The following is a 22,511-nucleotide window of genomic DNA, read 5'->3' on the forward strand; positions in this document are numbered from 1 at the left end:
CTATTTGGCTCTGCTGAAGGGAGTTCTGGTCTCTTGGCTGGCACCAGCGTGTACTCCTCCTACCTCAAACCTACAGAAATCTGCTCCAGGTGAAATCCAGAAGTGTGGAGCTCTTTGCGACCACGAGGAATCTCCTTGAGTTAGCAGCAGTCACACCATCTCCTGTCATTGCAAAGTTCTGACAGCGACCTGCACTTTGTGCCAAACAGAGACTGCTCATGTGAACAGCCAACATGAAGCTGCAGTGATGACCACTCCCTGTGAAGACAACAAGCTCTGCAGGGACCCTGCCACCAAGAAGGTCCAGGTGAGGCTCCTTGGGTGGACTTGAACTTAGAAGGTAAACTCTTCATCTGGCTGAACTTGGTCCCTACTGCTCCATACTGATTGTCCTGAAAGTGTTACTGTGACCCAGTCCAGTACAACCAGATAACTGCTACTGGCACTTTGTGCTTCTTGGTGCTATTTTTACCTAAACCTTTAAAAAATCCAAACCTACGGTTCCGCTGATCAGATTTTTCTCATTTAGGTGTCATTAAATCTCTTAAATGTTACTTTATTTTTCTAAATTGGTTTGTTATTGTTCTAGTGTTGTGGTTTCATTTCATTATTGTTTTAGCGCTGCAAAATACTTCAAACATTGGCTCTGAGCTAAGCCTGACTGTGCTTGTGCCAAACTACCAGACCGTTAAGCGCAGATTTATTCAGTGAATTTTGTGGTTCACCCTGACAAGGACTGTGTTCATTACTTGAGTGGGGCTTTCACCCCACTCAAATAATAGCCCACATTTTTACATGGGGTGTGAGTGGTTTAGATGGTGAAACTCATTGACTGTTCTCACTAAAGAAATGGAACTGTGTTGTGGAACCTGCACAGACTTCAAATGTAGAGTTCACAATTGGCCCATTTTGGCAAAATGATAAAGCTAGGACTAAATATCAAGTCTCCTAGTGCAATTGCTAAAACGTCCCCACTGTCCCATGTCTAACCGTGGAGGGTGGGTGTTTGGGTCTGCCAGGATCGGTGAATTGTACACCTCTTTGTCAAGTATTTTTAAGGCACTCCCCACCTTAACTTTCTAAGCACTACTAGGGCCCAATCTGGAGTGGGCAGTACATCATTGACACTCTCCCACACTGCCAAAGCTGTTTGAGCACCGCCGGCCAGATTACGAGTTTTTCTCATGTCTGGTGGGAGTTTCTTTGGTGGTCCCACAGAGATGCATCTGGAAATAGTCACTGCAATAGGAACATCAAAGGAGGCAGCTGTATGGCATGGACTGGTGCACTCCATGCCAGCGCAGGTACTGGGGTGCATGCACACAGGGGGGCACAACATGTGCCCCCCTGCATGCATGCTATGGGCCAGAGGAAACAGGGGCCCTGTAGGGCCCCCTTTGTTCCTCTCTGCCATGGTTTTCATGGACGGGGTCTCAAGACTGCCGCACCACTGCCAGAAATCTCTGATCCCTGACTGTTGCTGCGGTGCAATGGTGGTCATACTACCCAACTTGTAATGGACTGCCACCACCACGCCACCATGACAGACTCATAATCAGGCCCCTAATGTTTACAGATAAGAGGCGAACGGCATAATCAGATAGAAAGGTCTAAAATCCAATTTAATTCAATTTCAATAATTTAGTAACTTCCCTTGTACACTTGACTCGCTAAAGGACGTGATAGCAATCAGGGAAGGCTTACTCCAGGTGCAGTAGAGGGATAGTAAGTCAGAAACAGCATAACACAGTATTGTCCAATCTATGACTCTTCCAGAGATTTGGGCCTCAATTTAGAGGGCAGTATGGAAGGAATGCCTCAGAGTAACTCCACAATTATCTGTCTACACCATGTACATACTTTGCGTTCCCAATGCCTACCTTACACACCCGACACCCACCAAGCTGGCATGAATGCAGCCCTTGGTCACACCACAACAGTACTTTTTGGACCCTGGGAAAATGTTTGCAAGTATCCATGCTCGAAAACATTGTTACTCTCCTTTAACATCTTTCAGGAGGGTACGCTTTACAATACAATGAATTCTTATCTTGCTGCTGAATATGGGCTGCTCTAATGATAACAGTAAACTGGGGACCTGAATGGGAGAGCCCACTATCTGTCTACTCTCCCTACTATAGATTCCATAACTAAATCTACAAGATGGCTAAATGCTTAAAGGGATTCCAGGATTTAAGTAACTCACAGACTGACCAGATACATGGTCTCTTTCAAAATCAACTCTGTAACACCAAATTCAGCAATAATTAAATACCATACAAGGAGTAATATCGAAAAGGGCTTTTGAATTATCTCACATATGGTATGATAGTAGAATAAATGAAAAATATATCTTACATATTGTTTCGAAAAATACTATCCACTTTTAGATAGTAATAGAAAACCTACATTCAGTGGGACTGTATTTCATAAGAAATGTTTAAAACACAATACTTCTGTCAGATTATATTTCTGCAAATTATAGTTTGACATACAACCACATGTAAAGACTATCAATGTGAAATCAATTCAAAATAAAGGGGTCCTTTCCATCCCCAGAAGGCCTTTCCATCACTGACACACATAGTACAGTTATTTCCTCAGCTATCATGGTTGGGACCTAGTGATGTACTGGGTCAGGGATAATCAAGGTACGGCCCGGGGGCCAAATGCGGCCCCTCCCTGATCTTACATTCGTCCCCCTGGTCAACAGCAGTACCCGGCTGCTGGTTACTCAACCAAGCACTACCATTAAAATGATGCTAAATAAACAGGCAAACATTTATTTAAAGGTTAATTGATGCTAAAGAAAGGATGTAACTCGGGTGCCATGCAACACTTAACTTTTGAAACACATTCATTTTCCAAGACATCTTGCAGCAAATGTGTAAAGATTTGATTAAGTCCATTCATAATTCAAAAAGTGTCTTCCATTAACATGTACAACCTTTTTACATTAGCATATCAGATTATGTCAGTGCATTGAGAAATATATTTTTAAAAGTGAAAGTTTTCAAATATGAATTTAGAAACATTCACGCTTCTCCCCACCTTGACAACACGCCAATAGTGAACTACGGGGCAAGTCAGTTGTGATGTGCACCCTTTGGGTGGCCTGGGTTGCTAATATACATGACCAACATTATAGTCTATTAAATCAAACACAGGAAAATGTTTTGTATTGTGCAAATCCTGGTCATGTATTTTGAGATCCTCTTTTATGTGATAATGAAGAAAAAGGACGGTAAGTGAAATAAAACAATTGCCTAGGATCACACAATTTGGCCAAGTGGGGAAGCCGAGCTTGATCCCAGGTTTTCTAATTTCACATTGTGCCATTCAGCCACTAAATGTACATGCTTTGCTTCCCCCAAGCACTAATCACCCTTCCATTCCCACTACCTCCACTCTGCGTGCCTTGCCTGTTTAAATCAAAGTGGCCCTCGCTCACCTCACATCTCAAACATTTTGTCCCCCCTCAAAATGTTTGTGAGTACCTCTTCACTAAGGATTTTTAAGGACTTTTTTTAGCTGCAGGAAAAAGTAGGATAATTTTCTGCCCTTCCACACTCATTATAGCCTACCAAAAAGGCTTTTATAGCTTCTTCTTGAATGACCTGAAGAAGCGTTTCTGGGCCCTATGAATTACAGGGCTTCAAAATGGGTGCAACATGGGCTTCACTACCTATTTTCAGTTATTGATGTATGTACTTGTGGAGCACAAGCAGTGTTTTCACAATAACCTCTTAACATAGTGATTAATTAGTTTTGTACTTACTGGACAGGTAGGCTAGCACTACTCTCTGATAAATTTGAGTAGTTGTTGCTGTGATCTAGACATTCCACTGAGACTGGCTTTTCAGCCCAGAAGGAACAAACCAAACAGAGACATTTAAGAGAGTAATCCTGAGATAGCCCCACTTCAAATGTTATTGAGTAAACAATTGAATTCAAGTACTACTGTAGAAAGTTCTTTACCTGAGGAAAGTTCATAACAAGCAGATACGGTGTACCGGTGTTGCAACCAGCCCTTGTTTTGCTTTGGCATATTGGCATAGAGCTTCATCAAGGCTGTGCAACAGATGTATTGTATCAATATGGATGCACGAGTGATACTCTTTGCCAGGGCTGGCTTTAGCACTGGTGACCCTTGGTCCGACAGTCTCTGGTGGCACTCTCAGTGACCTTCTCCACGGATTTCCTCACTACCACCCTCGGAAACCGCCCTTCATCTCTGTATAGCCACTCTTAAACATGTATTTCATTCGTTTTGTAGCATAACTCATACCAGTGCATGGTTTCATAGCACTTTACATCGCAAACACATTATACAGAGACAATGAATCATATTTGTGGAAATCCACGTATAGAAAATGTTACATAACACAGAGAGGACTACAAGGTGTAGGAGTCACATATCATGCATACTGGTAGACAGTATATTTTAAGAGTGATTCATCTAGAGAATCACAAAAGCATGATTGAAAACACAATACAGTGGTTGAGCTTGGCTTTACTAATAAGAATTTAATTCTGTTCAAATGAACCACTTTTAGCAAAATTAGAAAAATGTAAGAGCAGGGAAAAAGCATAATATATGCAGCTCTTTGGTGGCAGTTCATAACTTACAGTGCTACATTAGAAAGATTGCAACTTATAAACTGCAGTAAAAAAAAGGATCTCTGTGGCAAAAGCAGTAACCCACTGAGTTAACTACATAGATTTAAAGTCTGTAATCTGGATGGTAAGTGTTCTGTGCAGCAGGCTTATTAACCCTCGGTGCTAACTTTTGATGAGTAAGAACAGTGACTAAACAAAAATATGATTTCTCTCCAGTAGGAACATTAATCACCAAAGTTATCATCACAGTTTTATTGTTTCCTAAATATTTCTGGACACACATGGAACTCTGCAGCAGGCACTTTTAAAGCCTTAACATATTTCAAAACACAGTGCCTCTCTAACTCGGCCTCGGCGCCTGGTGTGGGAGCACCGGTCGCCAGTCAAAATTTGAGCCACAGCACAAAAGCACTCATTTTTGAGGATCAACATTTACTTTTCCACATCATATATTCACCAAGAGCAAGAAAGGTACAAACACACAAACCCAGAAAGAAGAAGGAAGAGAAAGACGGGACAAGCCATTGTTAAGGCAGAAAGCAGGAACCTGGAAGGGTGAAAAGGAGAGGAAGGGAAGGTCTGGTACTGGATTAATATGCAGCCTACCATTTAGAATGCCAGCTGTGGGCCTCTAGGCATAGCTGTGTGCACCAGCACTCATTGTTTTCCAAATTAAGCACTGCCTGTAGCACTGCCCTAAAGTCAGCAATGTGCCTTTACTGCAGAAATAATGGGAGATTCCTTAAAAAAGAACTGTTGGATAATGTGCCCCATTACTTCGGTAAGGTGTGTGCCCTTTAAAATATAAAAGTATTTTTGCCCTGGTTATGGGCTCATCAACCGGGTATAGCTTGGTTTAATGACACAGTGTGCACAAGACCCACGTTTGGGTCTACCCATCTCACTTAGAGTAACTTACTAAGGCATATAGAAAGTGATGGGTGGAATGCTTGAATTAATCTCAGCTATTTGTAATTGCGCCCGTTCGATTGCTGCCAGCCACTGCCTGACTTACCGGGACTACAAGGAGCAGGTCCCTTCGTGGCACAGAGCCGCCGCCATCATCAGGAGCGCCAGGAAGCGCCTCTTAAACATTGCGGGCTCCCGCGTCTTAGGACGCCTGTTCACATGTTGCCAGCCACAGCTTGCCTTACCGGGACCATAAGGACCAGGTCCCTTCATGGCACGGAGCCGCCGCCATCACTTGGAGTACCAGGAAGCGCCTCTTAAACATTGCGGACTCCCGCGTCGCAGGACACCTGTTCACTTGTTGCCAGCCACTGCCTGCCTTACCGGGACCACAAGGACCAGGTCCCTTCACGGCACGGAGCCGCCACCATCCCCAGGAGTACCAGGAAGTGCAATTCAAACATCGCGGGCTCCCGCGTTGCCAGACGCCCGTTCACTTGTTGCCAGCCACTGCCTGTCTTACCGGGACCACAAGGACCAGGTCCCTTCGCGGCACGGAGCTGCCGCCGTCACCAGGAGTGCCAGGAAGCACCAGGAAGTGCCATTTAAACATCGCAGGATGCACGAGGGCATACCCGGGCGAAGCTTATGCCAAGGGCGGGCCCGTCTGCGCCCATCTGAGCCTGGAAGAGGCTGGGCTGGGCCTACTCTCTTGGGAAAGAGGAACATTGGTTATAACAATTCATCTGTCCTGTTTCAGGTACCAGGTCGTTGTTGGTTTTATTGGTTTCTGACTTTTTTATCTGCCTAAGGGCTGACTGGGACAATTTTGTGCGGGCCTTTTTTATTTATTTATTAATTTTATTCCCTTTATGATATGGGTAAGTGCAAAGCTGTGTACGGGGCCCCAAGGGCTCCAAAGAAAAAGAAAGCGCGAACCAGAATGGGAAATGACAATGTTCTTACCTGAATTTACTCACTTTTGACTGAATGTAGTGATATTATTTCTAAACCTGTGCTTCCCAACCCAACTTCAACGGCTCACTCTAGTTCCCCACCTAAGCAAATCCATAAAATGTTCGAAAAGACGCCCCTTAAACCTAATTTGCCAGCACCCGATAGGGACTACGGGTTGACAAATTACACCAATTGTGCTAACTCACCTACAACGAATGAGTCTATAACGGTAGATTGTAGCAACAGGTACTCTGTACTCGCCAACATTAAACCAGAGAAGGAGAACTGTGTTACACTAGGGAGTGTCTGTATTGAAACCGAGACCCTGATCATGTTGCGGCTTATGATGGAAACCATCACTGAGTTAGAACAACAAGTCAAAATCCTCCTTGATATTGTAGGAAATAGTGCTGGGAGGTATAGGAATAATCACATGTGCCATTGCAGGGGAGAGGGGCTTGGTGTGAAAAGTGCCAAGGATAATACTCTTTTTGACTTCCTATGCCAGCATTGTCCCCCTATAGAGCGAGATGTGCAGTCCTACCCTGTCCCACTTATGAGATTACACAGTAGGGAAAAGGCTGATGAATGGACGCCTTTATAGAGTTTGTATGGAGAGAGACTCCCAAGGAGTATGTAACTGTTAGCAAGGAGCAGTGGAGGAAGGGCAGTGCTCACGCGCACCCCCCTCGGTTATTCATTGGCCCCGAATCAATGGGGGGATAAAGGGGGAGGTGAACGGGCAGTTGTTTGTTTAACTCATGTTCCAATGTTGTCCGGTGGGTCAAGGGAAAACAAAGAGTCCCTGTTAAACAAAGTTATCTACTGGTTTTGTGTAACTAGACAATGTTACTCAATAATTAGGAGCGATATTGTCAATGTGGAAAGGCTTGCAACTTTAGAAGGAGTACAAGATCTAATCAGGGTCACATTTCTGAGCCAAGATATAGTAGAAGGACTTTTGGCTGTTGAAGCTCGCACAATTCCAAATGCACACACTGTCATCCAGCTCACATTTTGCGCTCCTATTGATTCTCTGAGAATTCAAAACATGCGGATTGATAGGGGAACAGGCTCAGGGACTGGAGCAGATAGTAGAAATTGCCAGTGACTGAAGCATAGGATATCTTGTACTCTGGATGCTTGTGGAAGTAAGGGGGTTGATAATTTATTGTCGCTTTCCGTACAAGAAGGGGATCCCCCTAGGAATGGGGAGACTGTCTTTGGGCAGTCCAGCATCTGCCAGCATAGGCAAGAAGGGTCATAGATGTTAGAAACTTGCAATATGTCAATTATTAGTACCCCCAAAACTACTACTGTAGAGTGGCAAAAGGTGAGCTTCTAGATGCAATAAAATCTAAATAACAGTTCCAGATTTTGAAATCTAGGGCATGCTATAGGGTGTAATTAACAACGCAAAAAGGAAATGGGAAGAATCAATATGGTCAGATCTGCACGATGCCATAGTTAATAGGGATACTAGGGATTTTTGGAAAAGTGTAGCTGTTGGAGCGGGTAATGCAAACATTTTGTATACCCTCCCCATTTTGCATGTTTACTAATTAGATTAATTAATTAATTATAATCGAACTAATGGATTGAAGTGGAAATAATTAATCAACCTTATTAATGACTGAAATACACGTGGGATTGCTTTGCATCACTTTATTAAATCGTAAACTAAATTATGTACGCATACTAATGATAGACAATTAGAATATTGCATGATATATGTCGCTTTTGTGATGTATTTGTGATTTGTGCTTTATTTTGTAAGTATAAAACCGCTTGAGTGTTGCTTATTGCTAGATAAATACACACACATATGGGTATTAGTGAGGGAATAACATTTATTTAGTCATTTCTATGTATTAATTACGTTTTGTGTTTCTTTTGCTTAAGTTGACCATTTGGGCCTGCCACAAAATGGCTGCCTCTGGTACCTAACCCGACTGTCGACGCTGTATGAGGCTTGGGTGAAGTGCGCCTGCGCTGACGCCAGCTACAGTGGCCTCGTCATGACCCTAACCAGACTGTACCCATCAAGGTCATCCAGGGAAGCAAGCCAGCTTTTCAGAAAGAACAATAATGTGCTTCTAAAAACTGGATCAAGCAAGATTGATGACATCAGAGACATTATTTGGTGTGAATCCTGTCAGACGATTTTGATTGACCAATCAGAGGAACTGAAGACCCGTTTTTGTTACAATTTGTCAATGATTTTTACTATAAATTATGGTAGAATAGAGAGGTTGGTGCGGGTTCGTTTCTGACCTTTCTCGATTTCCTGACGTTATGCTGACGGAGAGGATGGTGACACTGCAGGACAGCTGTTTCCCTGAATCTTTGACGGACTGAATTTAATGCCCAAACTCCTTAATAACTGAATTTACTAAATTTGATGGGCATAGATTTGCGAGACTGCCAGATTTGACATAGAGGACGACAATTAGCCAGAATAGGTAAATATGAATGGCGACTTGATTAAATGAATGATTTAATTTGCATTAATTAGATATAGATTGAAATTGAATAACTACAGAAATGAGTTGGGTTATTTATTCATTGAAAATGTGTTAACGAAAAGGTTAATTAGAGAATTAGACATAAACCTAAACCTACAACTAACTGATCCATCCCGATTTATGAGAGGAATACTAAAGGTGAAGTTCAGGGCCTAATGAGTATCAGAAGGTTGTGTAGATTTGTCACTCATTAGGGTAAAAAGTGGTATTTCCTTTCAGGCCAGCGTTTGGAAGATAATCGCCTCCTAAGAAACACAGATTGATGGTGAGTGAATGTTGGTGTTATGGGCCCCACCAGCAAGCGTATGGATAGTGTGTGTATGTGAGATCTTTGGTCTGTGACGGAGGGAGGGATTTTGCACTCCACGCTGGAGCAGTTTTTCTGGTAGCAAGATGATGGTTGTTATTCTTTTGGTTTGGTGATTATTGCTTGTACATTGCTTATTGATTTTTGGTTATTGATTGGTATTGATTTATGTACTAACACTCTATGTTGAGTTGCGTTGAGTTATATGTTGTTTGCATGGCTTCTGGGATGTAGGAAGTCGGATGTTTGTAACGGTTCCGTAGTAGAGCAGAGGTAAGCGCTGCTCTCGGGAAAGACGGAATAGTTGTTGCCCTGTAGGTACACAGGGGAAACGTGTGACAATTGAAGTTGCACGACACATTGTCTGGGTTCGATTCGGTAGCATCGTCGTGTGTTGCCATTAGAGACATTTTCTGTGTGAGAGAAGAGTGTATGAAAGCGAAGGTTACCTGTGAAGTTCTGGTCTTAGGTACCAGGGATCCAACTGGCATTCCGATAACGCTTATCACTGGAAAGGTGATAGGTACTCTCTGAGCTTGTTAGAAGGACAAAGGAGAGGTAAGCGCTGCTTTGTTAACGTATGTCATAATTCTGTAGTAGAACAGACTGTTCGCTGTTCTCGGGGAAGACAGGATTCTATGTGAATGTACTACATGTTTCTTGTGTGAACGAGCGTGAATGTAAAGGCATTCGGGTTAATTGCGAAACTCTAGGTTTATTTCTCAGGAGCATTGGGTATCCGACTATGTGTCTTAAATACTAGAGAAACAATTAGCTAATGCTTGTTAGAAGGGTGAAGTAGAGGGATGTGCTACTTTATCAACGGAAGTAATGATTCCGTAGTAGGGCAAAGGTAAGCGCTGCTCTCGGGAAAGACGGAATTCTCGTGAGAAAGGTCTTTTGCTGTCCTTTGGTTAGCGAAGCGGACAATGGAGATGTTTCTATGTTGTTACTAACAGAGGTGTAGAAATTGAAACAAAAACTTACGGAGCAGATTTGTAAAGGAGGGGTAGACAGGAGCAGGAGCAGGAGCTGCCGCAGCGGCTGCTGACGTCAGAACGACCGCTCTGGGATTGGGCAGTCGGTCAGAACGCTCTGGATTGGTGCGTTAGTGTACGCCGCGCTAGGAGTGGAGAAATACAGGGTGACGTAGACACTCCTTATTGGTGCGTTAGTGTGAGTCGCGCTGGGATTTGAGGATTGTGACAGTGACGTAGACGCTCTGAATTGGTGCGTTAGTGTGAGTCGCGCTGTGATTGGATAGAATAACGGTACAGTTGTAAAGAGAGACTAGCAACACACGAAAAACAAGAAAATGTATTACGATCCACCAGAAAAAGAGAAAAAGTCATGGTTAGGAAGAATCAAGAAGTGGTTTAAAAAAGACAAACCGGTCAAAACTAGGGAAGGACAGTTACTTACTCCACCGAAAACCCCCGCATCCTTTATGATTGCGAAATATGGGTATCATACTTGTATTTGGTTAGATAACTGGGTGAGATACACGAAAGAAGACGGAGTATTAGCTTTTCCAGAACATGGTTCATTTAATTTGGCTGCTTTGAGAAATTTGAGAGAGAAAATTATGAATTTAGAACCAAGACCTAGACCGACGCAGTTTGAGGCTTTGACGGAATGGGAAGACGAAATGCATGAACGAGAGAGACAAAGAAATGGTAGAGGATATAGGTACCTGTTTGGAAGACCATACTGACATGAAACGCATAATGATCGAATGAGAAGATGGCGGGATGCGAGTATGACTGAGGGTGTGTTCCCTGTAAGAACTGTAGGAGAGAATGAAGGATGAAAGTGTGTAGAAAAGAGGCATAATGTGGAGTCGAGAGAGTACGGAGTGAATGAGTCCGAGAATGATGTTCTTGATGATATATTCTAAAAAAATCCACCACCGTATCGACCAGAACCAGAAATATTAACTCCAAGTGCCCCAATGAGAGAAACAATGCGAATTATAAAATTGGAACCAGAATCCCTAAGTTTGGGTAAAAACAATGCTACTAGAGAAGTAGAAAAGAGGTCGGAAGAGAAAACAGATGGAGAAAATTCTGAAGAATTAGCGAAAACGACCCTAGAATTAACTGAGAAAATAAGAGAATTGACTAAGAATCTAGAAGCGGTAACTGTTCCAGTAACGATAGGTACAGTAATGCCTATTTTTGACAAACAGAAGGACAGTGAGCATTGTTTGACAGCCCCTTACAGAAGTAATAAACCGGTAGAACAACCAAGAGTGAGTCAGAATGAGAATCCGTGGAGACAGACTATGAGTGTAATTGAACCGAATTTTTCAAATAACCCGTTTGTAGGTCAGAATTGTGCAGAGAGACGTATGACAATGATAGAGACAGTGTCAGAAAGATTTTGGACAAGGAAATGTAGAAAAACCAGTAGGACCATCGACAGAGGAGTTAAGTGAATGGTTAAGAAGCTTGCAAAGGAAAGACAAAGAATCCCAATCAATTGATGTGGCCAAGTTACGAATGGTATTGGAAGAATTAATAGAAGGGACTATCCCAACAGAAAAATTGAAAACCTATCAGGATGAAGAATTTTAATTTTTTTTTGTTTAACTTTGTTTTATTGAGTTTGGCATAATGCAAACACAAAGCAATGCTTTCGTGTCCCAAGAAATATGACAAAGCTCAAAGCCAGTACCCACCCGTCCTGTATACAATAACACAAAGCCGCCAAAATGCCAGGACAATACGCCCAATTGTGGGTACTGTTAAAGGTGGAACACCTGCTGACGGGCCTATATCGGCTCGTGGAAAAAAAAAAAAACTCCCCCCAATCCAAACCCCCACCCCCCTGGACCTAGAATGATTATTTTTGTGCAAAAGTGTGACCTGGAGAGCAAAAAACTTACATGAAAGGTTTGAAGAAGTGGCAAATGAGATGGGCATTGATATTGAAAAGGTAAAAGCCTTACAGAAACCATATCGAGTAGATTTCACCGAAAAGGATATTGAAAATATGAATACCACAGGACGAATAGGTCAAATTAAGGACATAATCATTCTGCTGAGAAAATGGGGAGGTGTGGATAAATGGAGAAGTAGGTGGTATAGGAAACGTGATGATGCCTTAGAAAAGACATTTTCAGCATTTCCTGTAAGAGAAAAGGAGAAGGTAGTGATAGAATGCCCTATGAGAGAGATTCCAGGAGGAGGATATGTACATGTCCCATGGACAAGACAGGATATTTTGTCTTTCACAAATGATTTCCCTTGACTGTGTGAGAAGCCCGTCGAGTGGTACAGGCAGGTAGACAGATTTGTGAAATTGTCTAAAGTATTATGGATTGATTTGAATAGTTTGTTTGACATAATTGTACCAGCAGATCTATGGACAGAGTGCAAACTAATGATTAATTGGCCAACCCAGGAATATCCTAGGGATCCTAAAACAGGAGCTCCAGATCCCGAGGTAATGAAGAAATATGAGCAGGTTATGGTATTTTTGAAAAACAAAGTGCCCCTAAAGAGACAGATTGGATAAAAATTCATCGAACACACCCGGAAAGTAAAGAGTCAGTACATGCATACTATGAGAGGCTAATACTAGCTTTTAAGCAGTTTAGCGGAGATGAGAATCTGAGTGAAAAGGATTTGAGTCATTTTGTATATAGATTTGTGTATGGTTTACGTCCAGAAATTGGTGAAATGATTAAGCAGCATACAGTAGATTGGCAAAACAAGAAAATAGATGAAGTATTGAGACATGCTAAATATTTCAGTGATGAAATTGAAGCAAAACAGCGGAAACTAAAAGAGAAGGCAATGTGGGCACAGGTTAAGGTAGCAGAGAGACAAGAAGCACAATTAGTGGAACAAGGAGGGTCAAAGCCGAAATTTAATCCTGGGAAGTATAAAGGGAATATTGAAGAAGCTAAAAAGAAATTTCTGTGTCATAATTGCGGCAGGATAGTGCATTGGAAATCAGAGTGTAAGTTTCCCCCGAGTACTAACAATGAAAATCCATCATTGAACCCACAGGTGCAGCATGAGGTGAGTGGTCAACTGCAGCAACAGCAGCAAGTTGTTCCCCCACAGAATCAGGTGCCAAAACCGCCTTTTCCACAGAGCAGAAACTCACAGAAGTATAGTAGTGAATCGGGATTCTACAATGAAAAACAGGTAAATAAGCTGCCACGCGCTAGCGCTGTCTCGCAGTATTGGCTGCAACGCGATGAGAGTGACTCAGAAGAGAGCTATTGACGGTGCCGAAGGGAGGAAGGAGAGTGCGTACTTGGCGCAACTCTAGAAGTAGACCAGACAGGACCTTTTGTAGATGGGAAGGTTAATGATGAAAATATTACTTTCCTTGTGGATACTGGTGCTACTCGATCAACTGTTAGATCAGCTGATGTTAAGAATCTTCCTCTCTCGGATGAAACGATCCAAGTAGTTGGTGTGTCCAACAGACAGATTAAAACATACCTTACAGAACCAGTGAAAGTTAGCATAGGGAAATTTTCAGAAATGCACCGCTTTGTGGTGTGTGACACCAGTCCTGTGAATTTATTAGGTAGGGACCTGTTGTGCAAAATGAATTGCACTATATTTTGTACTCCGGATGGAATAGCTTTTGAAACACCGGATGATGATGTGCTGTATAAGATGACCATAGCTAATAGAGAAAATGAAGTTACTGAAACATATGCTGTATTCAACCCTGATGAATTACCTAAAGAATTGAGACAATCTGTAAAAGCAGAAATTTGGGATTTCACTGGAGAGGATGTAGGGCTAATGAGAAATGTAGATCCAATTAAAATAACAGTAAAAGAAGGAGTAACATATCCAACTGTTCCGCAATACAAATTGACACCTGAAATAATTGAAGGAGTAACTCCTGTAATAGAGAAAATGATCAGGTAAGGAATTTAGAGAGAAATAATGAGTAGTCCATGTAATTCACCGATGATGGGACTGAAAAAGCCTAATGGGAAATTCAGGATAGTGCAAGATCTGAGAAAGGTAAATAAAATTGTGGTATCATGTTGTCCCATTGTACCAAATCCATCTGTGATTTTATATCAGATTCCCCATGATGCAGAATGGTATACAGTGATTGATCTGTGTCATGCTTTCTTTTCCGTCCCATTGCACCACGACAGTAGTCAGCCAATTTTTGCATTTCGTTTTGGTGAGCGTATTTTGGCATGGTGCCGAATCCCACAGGGGTATACAGAAAGCCCCTCAATATTCAATCAGTTATTAAAGAAATCTTTGGAGAGTCTAGAAATGCCCGAAAGCTCTGTATTAGTTCAGTACATTGACGACCTTTTGGTAGCGTCAAAAACACGTGAAGCCTGTGAGGTAGACACAATAGCCTTGCTGAATCATTTGGCAGATGGAGGACTTAAAGTATCACCATCGAAATTACAGTTTTGTAAGAAAGAAGTACAGTATTTGGGACATAACATTGAGAAAGGACTAAGGAAAATAACCATAGACAGAATCAGAATAATAAAAGGAATGAGAGCTCCCATGACTCAAAGAGAGGTGAGAATGTTTTTGGGAATGGTTGGATACTGTCATCAGTAGATTAGCAACTTCTCCTTGATCGCAAAACCTTTGGTGCGATTGACGAGAAGTGATGTGAAAGATCCCATCGAATTGAACAAAGAGGAATTGGCAGCATTTAGAAAATTGAGAGATGGTTTGTGTGAAGCACCTGCATTAGGTATGCCTGACTATGAGAAAGAATTTGAGTTATATTGCAGTGAGAGAAATGGATGTGCACTTTCTGTGTTGATCCAGAAGCATGGAAAACTGAGGAGACCAATTGCATATTTTTCATCAATGCTTGATCCAGTAGCTGTAGCTTTACCTGGAGGTTTGAAAGCGGTGGCTGCAACATATCGAAGTTTGGAGCAGAGTGAAGGAATTGTGATGGGATATCCATTGAAAGTGTTTGTACCTCATGATGTAGCGATCTTGTTAACAAGGAGTCGTACTCAGTATATGACACACAGTCGGCTGACTAAGTATGAAAAGGTCATATTAGGTGCAACTAATGTGAGTCTTGTAAGATGTTTGAATGTGAATCCTGCAACACTGTTGCCTGATGCCGAGATTGTGGAAATAAGAGATGAAGTAGATCATGATTGCTTGGATGTACTTGACTTTTGTACAAAACCACGACCAGATATAAAAGATGTACCTTTGCCCGAAAGTGATTTTGTGATGTTCGTTGATGGGTCATGTTTGAGAACAGATGAAGGAGTGCTGAGTGCAGCGTATGCAGTATGCACAGTTGCAGCAGTAATAGAAGCGTCCTATCTGAAAGGAGTGAAATCGGCCCAAGTAGCAGAACTCGTGGCTTTGACTAGAGCATGCACGATTGGGAAGAGTGTGAGAGTGACTGTGATAACTGACTGCCAGTATGGCTTTGGAGTGGTCCATGACTTTGGCCAATTATGGCTACAAAGAGGTTTCCTGACCTCGAGTGGAACTCCTATTAAGCATGCTGAAGTGGTTGGAAAATTGCTTGAGGCGATACAGCTGCCTAGACAACTGGCTGTTGTAAAATGTGCTGCTCATAGTCAAGGTGGTGATTATATCGCCACAGGAAATCGATACGCCAACGACATGGCACAGTATTGTGCACATAATCAGAATTCGGTCAATCGGGCTAAGGGAAGAGAAATGTCTTCTTGCTCATTGATGTTTACTAACATTGTAGGAACTTGGGAAGAGTTAAGACAGTTGCAAGAAGAGGCAGGAGATGAGGAAATGAGACAGTGGGTAAAAGCAGGATGTGCCCCAAGGAAAAAGGATCATGTGTGGGTCTATCGAGATGGAAGACCAGTTATACCTGATAGCATGATGTCTACCATGGCACGGATGTATCATGGCTAGGGACACATTGGGAGAGATGCCATGATCAGGTCATTTAGGCAGACCTGGTACAATGCAAAATTCAGACTTGTAGCAGAAAGTCTTTGTCAAAGATGCCTGATATGTCAGCAATACAATCCTGGGAGGAAGACAGTAGTGAGTCTGGGAACAATAGGTCGAGAAGGAGGGCCTTTCACCAGAATGCAAGTAGATTTCATTGAAATGCCACCCTGTAACAGACTGAGGTATATTTTGGTTGTGGTCTGCCTATTCTCTAGGTGGGTGGAAGCATTCCCAACAAGGAGAAATGATGGGATGACAGTAGCCAAGCTACTGCTGAGAGAGTTCATCCCTAGGTTCGGGTTCCCAGTGACAATTGAATCAGACCGAGGAGGACATTTCCATAATGAGATTGTAGGATTAATTTGTGAAGCATTGAATGTACAACAGAAACTACATTGTGCATACCGACCAGAGGCTTCTGGTGTGGTTGAACAGATGAATGGTACTATCAAAAATAGAATAGGGAAAATGTGTTTGGCCACAGGTATGAAATGGCCTGATGTCTTGCCTCTGGTACTCATGACTATTAGATCAATTCCAGATAGAACTACAGGATTGAGTCCTCATGAAATAATCATGGGACGAGCAATGAGACACATGTTTATACCAGTCAACAAGCTGATGACTATAACTGATGACATGGTGTTGGAATACTGTAAAAGCCTGGCTGACGCAGTTCATTCTGTGTTTCATCAGGTTGGAGCGGATGCCACCACACTTGAAAAGAAGCCAGCCCATGATCTGAGCCCAGGTGACTGGGTAAGCATAAAAGTCCACAGAAGAAGAAATTGTTTGGTTCCACGGTGGGGAAAACCAAGACAAGTCATTCTGACCACGACAACAGCTGTGAAGTATGCTGGATTGAAAAACTGGATCCACGCAAGTCACACATTGAGAATTCCGAATCCGGTAGACAGCACAGGAAAAGAATATTTTGATGAATCAGAATCAAGTACTGAGTCAGATGACGAAGGGTCGAAGACACGAGAAAACTCTGAAAGGGGGGAAACAGAACCAAGTCTAACTTTGGTCCCCAGAAGTAGCTCTCTGAGAAGAAGATTTCAGATTTCTGAATCCAGCGATTCTGGAAACGAGCAAGAAGCGCAGGGTTCTAGAAAAGAACACAGAAAGAAAAGAGGAAAAAGTGCTGAAGAAACAATAAAAGAAATTCGTGAAAAGGAAGTACCAGATGAGAGACTGAGAGAAATTCCACCGGAAATAACAAATTTAAGTGAACAAGGGACAGGTACAGAGAGAGGGACAGATTTCTGCGGAAGACCCCCGAGGAGGTGTAGGGAACTGCAACATCCAGTTAGGTGAAGGGACAAGTAGCCAGCAGGAAGATTGCGTGTCGGAGATCCGAGGAGGGACAGAAGTAGGGAAAACAAAACAAGTGGTGGAAGAAGAAACCATTGAAAAGACAAAGCAAGTTGAGACAGAGTCTGAAGAGAGTGAAAATGAAATACCTGAAGGTCGAGTTCTAAGAAAGAAAGCTTGGAAGAATGAAAAGAACGACAAAGGAAGTAAAGTAAAAGTTGCAAAAGATGACGTTTGGCCCAATAAAATAAGGAAATTGAGATATCGACTGACACGAGTGAATTCACCAAGAGCTGAACAGGGGAATGAAGTGACAAGTCAAGAAAAATCAAAAGAAGACAAAATACCTGAGGATAAAGAGACTAAAAGAACAAGGAAACCTAACCAGAAGTATAAGTCACCGGAATGGACGTACGTGGCTCTGCCTGAAAAGGGAGAAGAGGCAGATAGCCAAGGAAATCCAGAGGAGGCTGTACTGAAAGTGGTTGATGAAGAAGTAGAATCGGAAAACCTGAGAGTTCTCTTGTCCGACATTGGAGAAGAAGAAACGGAAATTTAGGAAATTCTGTATTTGGATGACGAGAGGAAAGTGAAGAAAGATGAGATGCCAAACTGAATAAATCAAGAAAGTTGTTAATGAAGAGAACAAGAAATTAAATCAAAAGATAGATACTGGTAGAACCAAATAGGTATTAGAGCCTTAGGTTAGAAAACTAGTTGTGAAGTGAAACGAGGCTAAGTCAAAAGACACGGTCCATTTTAACAAAGATGGCTAACATAGATAGTAGCAAAGGTAGATGTACATTCATGAAAAGATTGTGTAAAATGTGTTGTTGTTGTACAGGATTATTAATGCTTTTATGGAGCATCCTTGCTCTTGTCATTTCTTTTAAGGTCACTATAGATACATTAGAAGGACATAGTGAGAACAAAACTAATATAGGGAAGATTCCAAAGGTAGTTCCAATTAGATAACAATTATTTGCATAAAGACAGGTCAATAACAGATTTTTCTAATAATGTGTTTTCAAAATTATTGTATGAATATGTAAAGACAATGGACGTATGGGACTGCTACGTATGCATGCAGTTACCTGCATCTGTTTCTGAAGGAGTGACTTATCATCACCTTCCAGCAACGTATGGAATAACATGTGGTGTAATAGCTAGTTTATTTTATCAGACAGGGAAATTAGAATATTATTTTTCAGATGTAAATAACATTTTTGCGCAAGTGCCTTCTTTTAATAAACTAAACAAAGTAAAACCTGCTAGGGTATTAGGTGAATTTTTCTTAGCAACTAAAGAGCTAACATTAGAATATATTTTTAGAAACAATTTGACATGCAGTTTGAAGAAGGAGGAAAGGACATTCTTAGACATGGTTGAAGAAAGGAGATTGAAAATGCAAAGAAAGGCAGCAGAAGGGAAAGTGGAGAAAACAGTCTGGGATGTAGAAAGAGAAATACACTTAAAAGGAGAAGCTAGTCCAACTATAGCTTTATATTGGCCTCTGAAAGGGAAATTTTGCATTCGAAGGAATCAAACAGTGTATGATAATTATTTTTTAGGTAATAGTGAGTGCCATGATACATATCGAATCATGGGTGGATTGGGATTTAAAGGTGGAAAAGATCCAGTCCTTCCTGGATTATATTTTATTTGTGGGAACAGAGCATATTATCGTTTGCCAGACCATTGGTATGGCACATGTTACGTAGGCCTGGTCTTCCCGAAAATTTTTCATATGGATAGAGGAGAAAATGGTGTACATAGTTTAAGTAATCATTTAGCGAGGAGTAAGAGAGAATCTTGGGCAGAAATTGTAGGTGACATTTTTGGAGCATTGATACCAGCAGTGGGAATATCTCTGAATGCAAACAAAATTAGAAGCCTTTCAACAGCAGTGGATCGCTTGTCAACAAGCACCGCTGGAGGATTCTTATTGGTAGACACTGAAATGGTTGCCATGCGTGCTATGGTAATGCAAAATCGACTTGCCCTTGATATATTATTGGCAAAAGAGGGTGGAGTCTGTGGAATGCTGAAAGTTCAACATTGTTGTACTTACATTCCTGACGAAAGCAAAGATCTGAAAATTTATATTAGGAATATTACTGAATTGCATGATGAAATAGTACCACTGGAGGTTGAAGGTGTTTGGGAAAAGATTGGAAAGAAAATAGCTGCTATTAAAAATTTCTTAGTAAAGCTTGGTAGTACATTTGTAGGCAAAATATTGTTTCCATTAACATGTGTAATTTGCATAATATTAGTGATAAGATTAGGCTGTATTTGTTGTAAAAATAATAAAAACAAGAAAAGAGTAAAAAGCGAAAAATTAAAAAGAAAAGATAAGTAACAAGAAAGGGAAATTGAGGAGATAGAATTGGAGGAGTGGAAGGAGAGTATGTACGAATCAGCAAAAAGAGAAGACATAGGTGAAACTGAATAATGATTAAGAGCAAGAAAACATTTTAAAGATTCCGTACGTAAAAACAGAACCAAATTTTTGGGTGGTATGGTGATAAAATCACCAAAGGGGGGATTGCTGGAGCGGGTAATGCAAACATTTTGTATACCCTCCCCATTTTGCATGTTTACTAATTAGATTAATTAATTAATTATAATCAAACTAATGGATTGAAGTGGAAATAATTAATCAACCTTATTAATGACTGAAATATAAGTGGGATTGCTTTGCATGACTTTATTAAATCGTAAACTAAATTATGTACGCATACTAATGATAGACAATTAGAATATTGCATGATATATGTCGCTTTTGTGATGTATTTGTGATTTGTGCTTTATTTTGTAAGTATAAAACCGCTTGAGTGTTGCTTATTGCTAGATAAATACACACACAAATGGGTATTAGTGAGGGAATAACATTTATTTAGTCATTTCCATGTATTAATTACATTTTGTGTTTCTTTTGCTTAAGTTGACCATTTGGGCCTGCCACAAAATGGCTGCCTCTGGTACCTAACCCGACTGTCGACGCTGTATGAGGCTTGGGTGAAGTGCGCCTGTGCTGACGCCAGCTACAGTGGCCTCGTCATGACCCTAACCAGACTGTACCCATCAAGGTCATCCCGGGAAGCAAGCCAGCTTTTCAGAAAGAACAATAATGTGCTTCTAAAAACCGGAACAAGCAAGATTGATAACATCAGAGACATTATTTGGTGTGAATCCTGTCAGACGATTTCGATTGACCAATCAGAGGAACTGAAGACCCGTTTTTGTTACAATTTGTCAATGATTTTTACTATAAATTATGGTAGAATAGAGAGGTTGGTGCGGGTTCGTTTCTGGCCTTTCTCTATTTCGTGACGTTATGCTAACGGAGAGGACGGTGACACTGCAGGACAGCTGTTTCCCTGAATCTTTGACGGACTGAATTTAATGCCCAAACTCCTGATGAACTGAATTTACTAAATTTGATGGGCATAGATTTGCGAGACTGCCAGATTTGACATAGAGGACGACAATTAGCCAGAATAGGTAAATATGAATGGCGACTTGATTAAATGAATGATTTAATTTGCATTAATTAGATAAAGATTGAAATTGAATAACTACAGAAATGAGTTGGGTTATTTATTCATTGAAAATGCGTTAACAAAAAGGTTAATTAGAGAATTAGACATAAACCTAAACCTGCAACTAACTGATCCATCCCGATTTATGAGAGGAATACTAAAGGTGAAGTTCAGGGCCTAATGAGTATCAGAAGGTTGTGTAGATTTGTCACTCATTAGAGTAAAAAGTGGTATTTCCTTTCATGCCAGCGTTTGGAAGATAATCGCCTCCTTAGAAACACAGATTGATGGTGAGTGAATGTTGGTGTTATGGGCCCCACCAGCAAACGTATGGATAGTATGTGTATGTGAGATCTTTGGTCTGTGACGGAGGGAGGGATTTTGCACTCCACGCTGGAGCATAGCAACCATGACCATGGGTAAGAAATCTGTACTTGACTTCTGTATTCAACCTGAGGAGTGGGTTGCACTTTTTACCCACCTATACACATATAATCTTAGGTTGCCTAATGAAAGCGATACTGTAGCTGTGAGTGGGGCCTTTTTTGAGTCTAGTGATTTGCAATTTTCACTCAGTGAGACAGAAGTAGCAATTAGCTCCTTTGTGTCTAGCCGTGCCCCTGGACCCGATAGGATACCTAATGATTTATACAAAGAAGATCTAAAAATATGGGGACCCTACATCAACTTACTCTCTAATAGTATTCTTTCAGGTATGGAAATACACCCTCGTGGAAGCTGGCTGAGATCGTGACTATTTTTAAGAAGGGGGACTGTGCTCTTCCGGTGAACTATAGGCCCATCAGCCTCATTGATTTACTACAAAAAATCCTTTGTAATAGGTCCTTGCCCACATTCAGGAGTGGATTAGAGAGGGGGATATTATTTCAGAGTGGCAGTCTGGTTTTAGGGAACAAATAAGTACCCTAGACCAAAATTTCCGTTTCATGTGTATCTTTTGAAGGGAAGTCACCATTTGCAAAGGCAAATTATATGTTGCCTTTGTGGATGTACGTGCCGCTTTTGATATGGTACCGAGTGCAAAACTGTAGAAAGTCCTAGAAAAGATGGGAATGCCAGCCCCTCTTCTCAATATTCTAATAAGACTTCATGCTAACACTCTGGCTCAAGTGAGGTGGGGTGAAAATGGTGCCCTAACTGAAGTGATCAATATCGATAAAGGAGTATTTCAGGGGTGTGTATTAGCACCCACCCTGATTACCCTGTTCATCAATGATGTTGTTAGTTTTTTGAGCAGGGATGGCTGTGAAGCTCCGAGAATAGGAGGTGAATGGGCCCCTGCTCTCCTATTTGCGGATGACACTCTGCCCATATCTAAGTCACAGCAAGGGCTCCAGCAGCTGCAAGATGACTTTCAGGGGGCTGGAGTTAAATAGTTCCA

This window comes from Triturus cristatus, chromosome 6, assembly GCF_964204655.1.
Source record: "Triturus cristatus chromosome 6, aTriCri1.1, whole genome shotgun sequence".
In the NCBI taxonomy this organism is placed as follows: domain Eukaryota; kingdom Metazoa; phylum Chordata; class Amphibia; order Caudata; family Salamandridae; genus Triturus; species Triturus cristatus.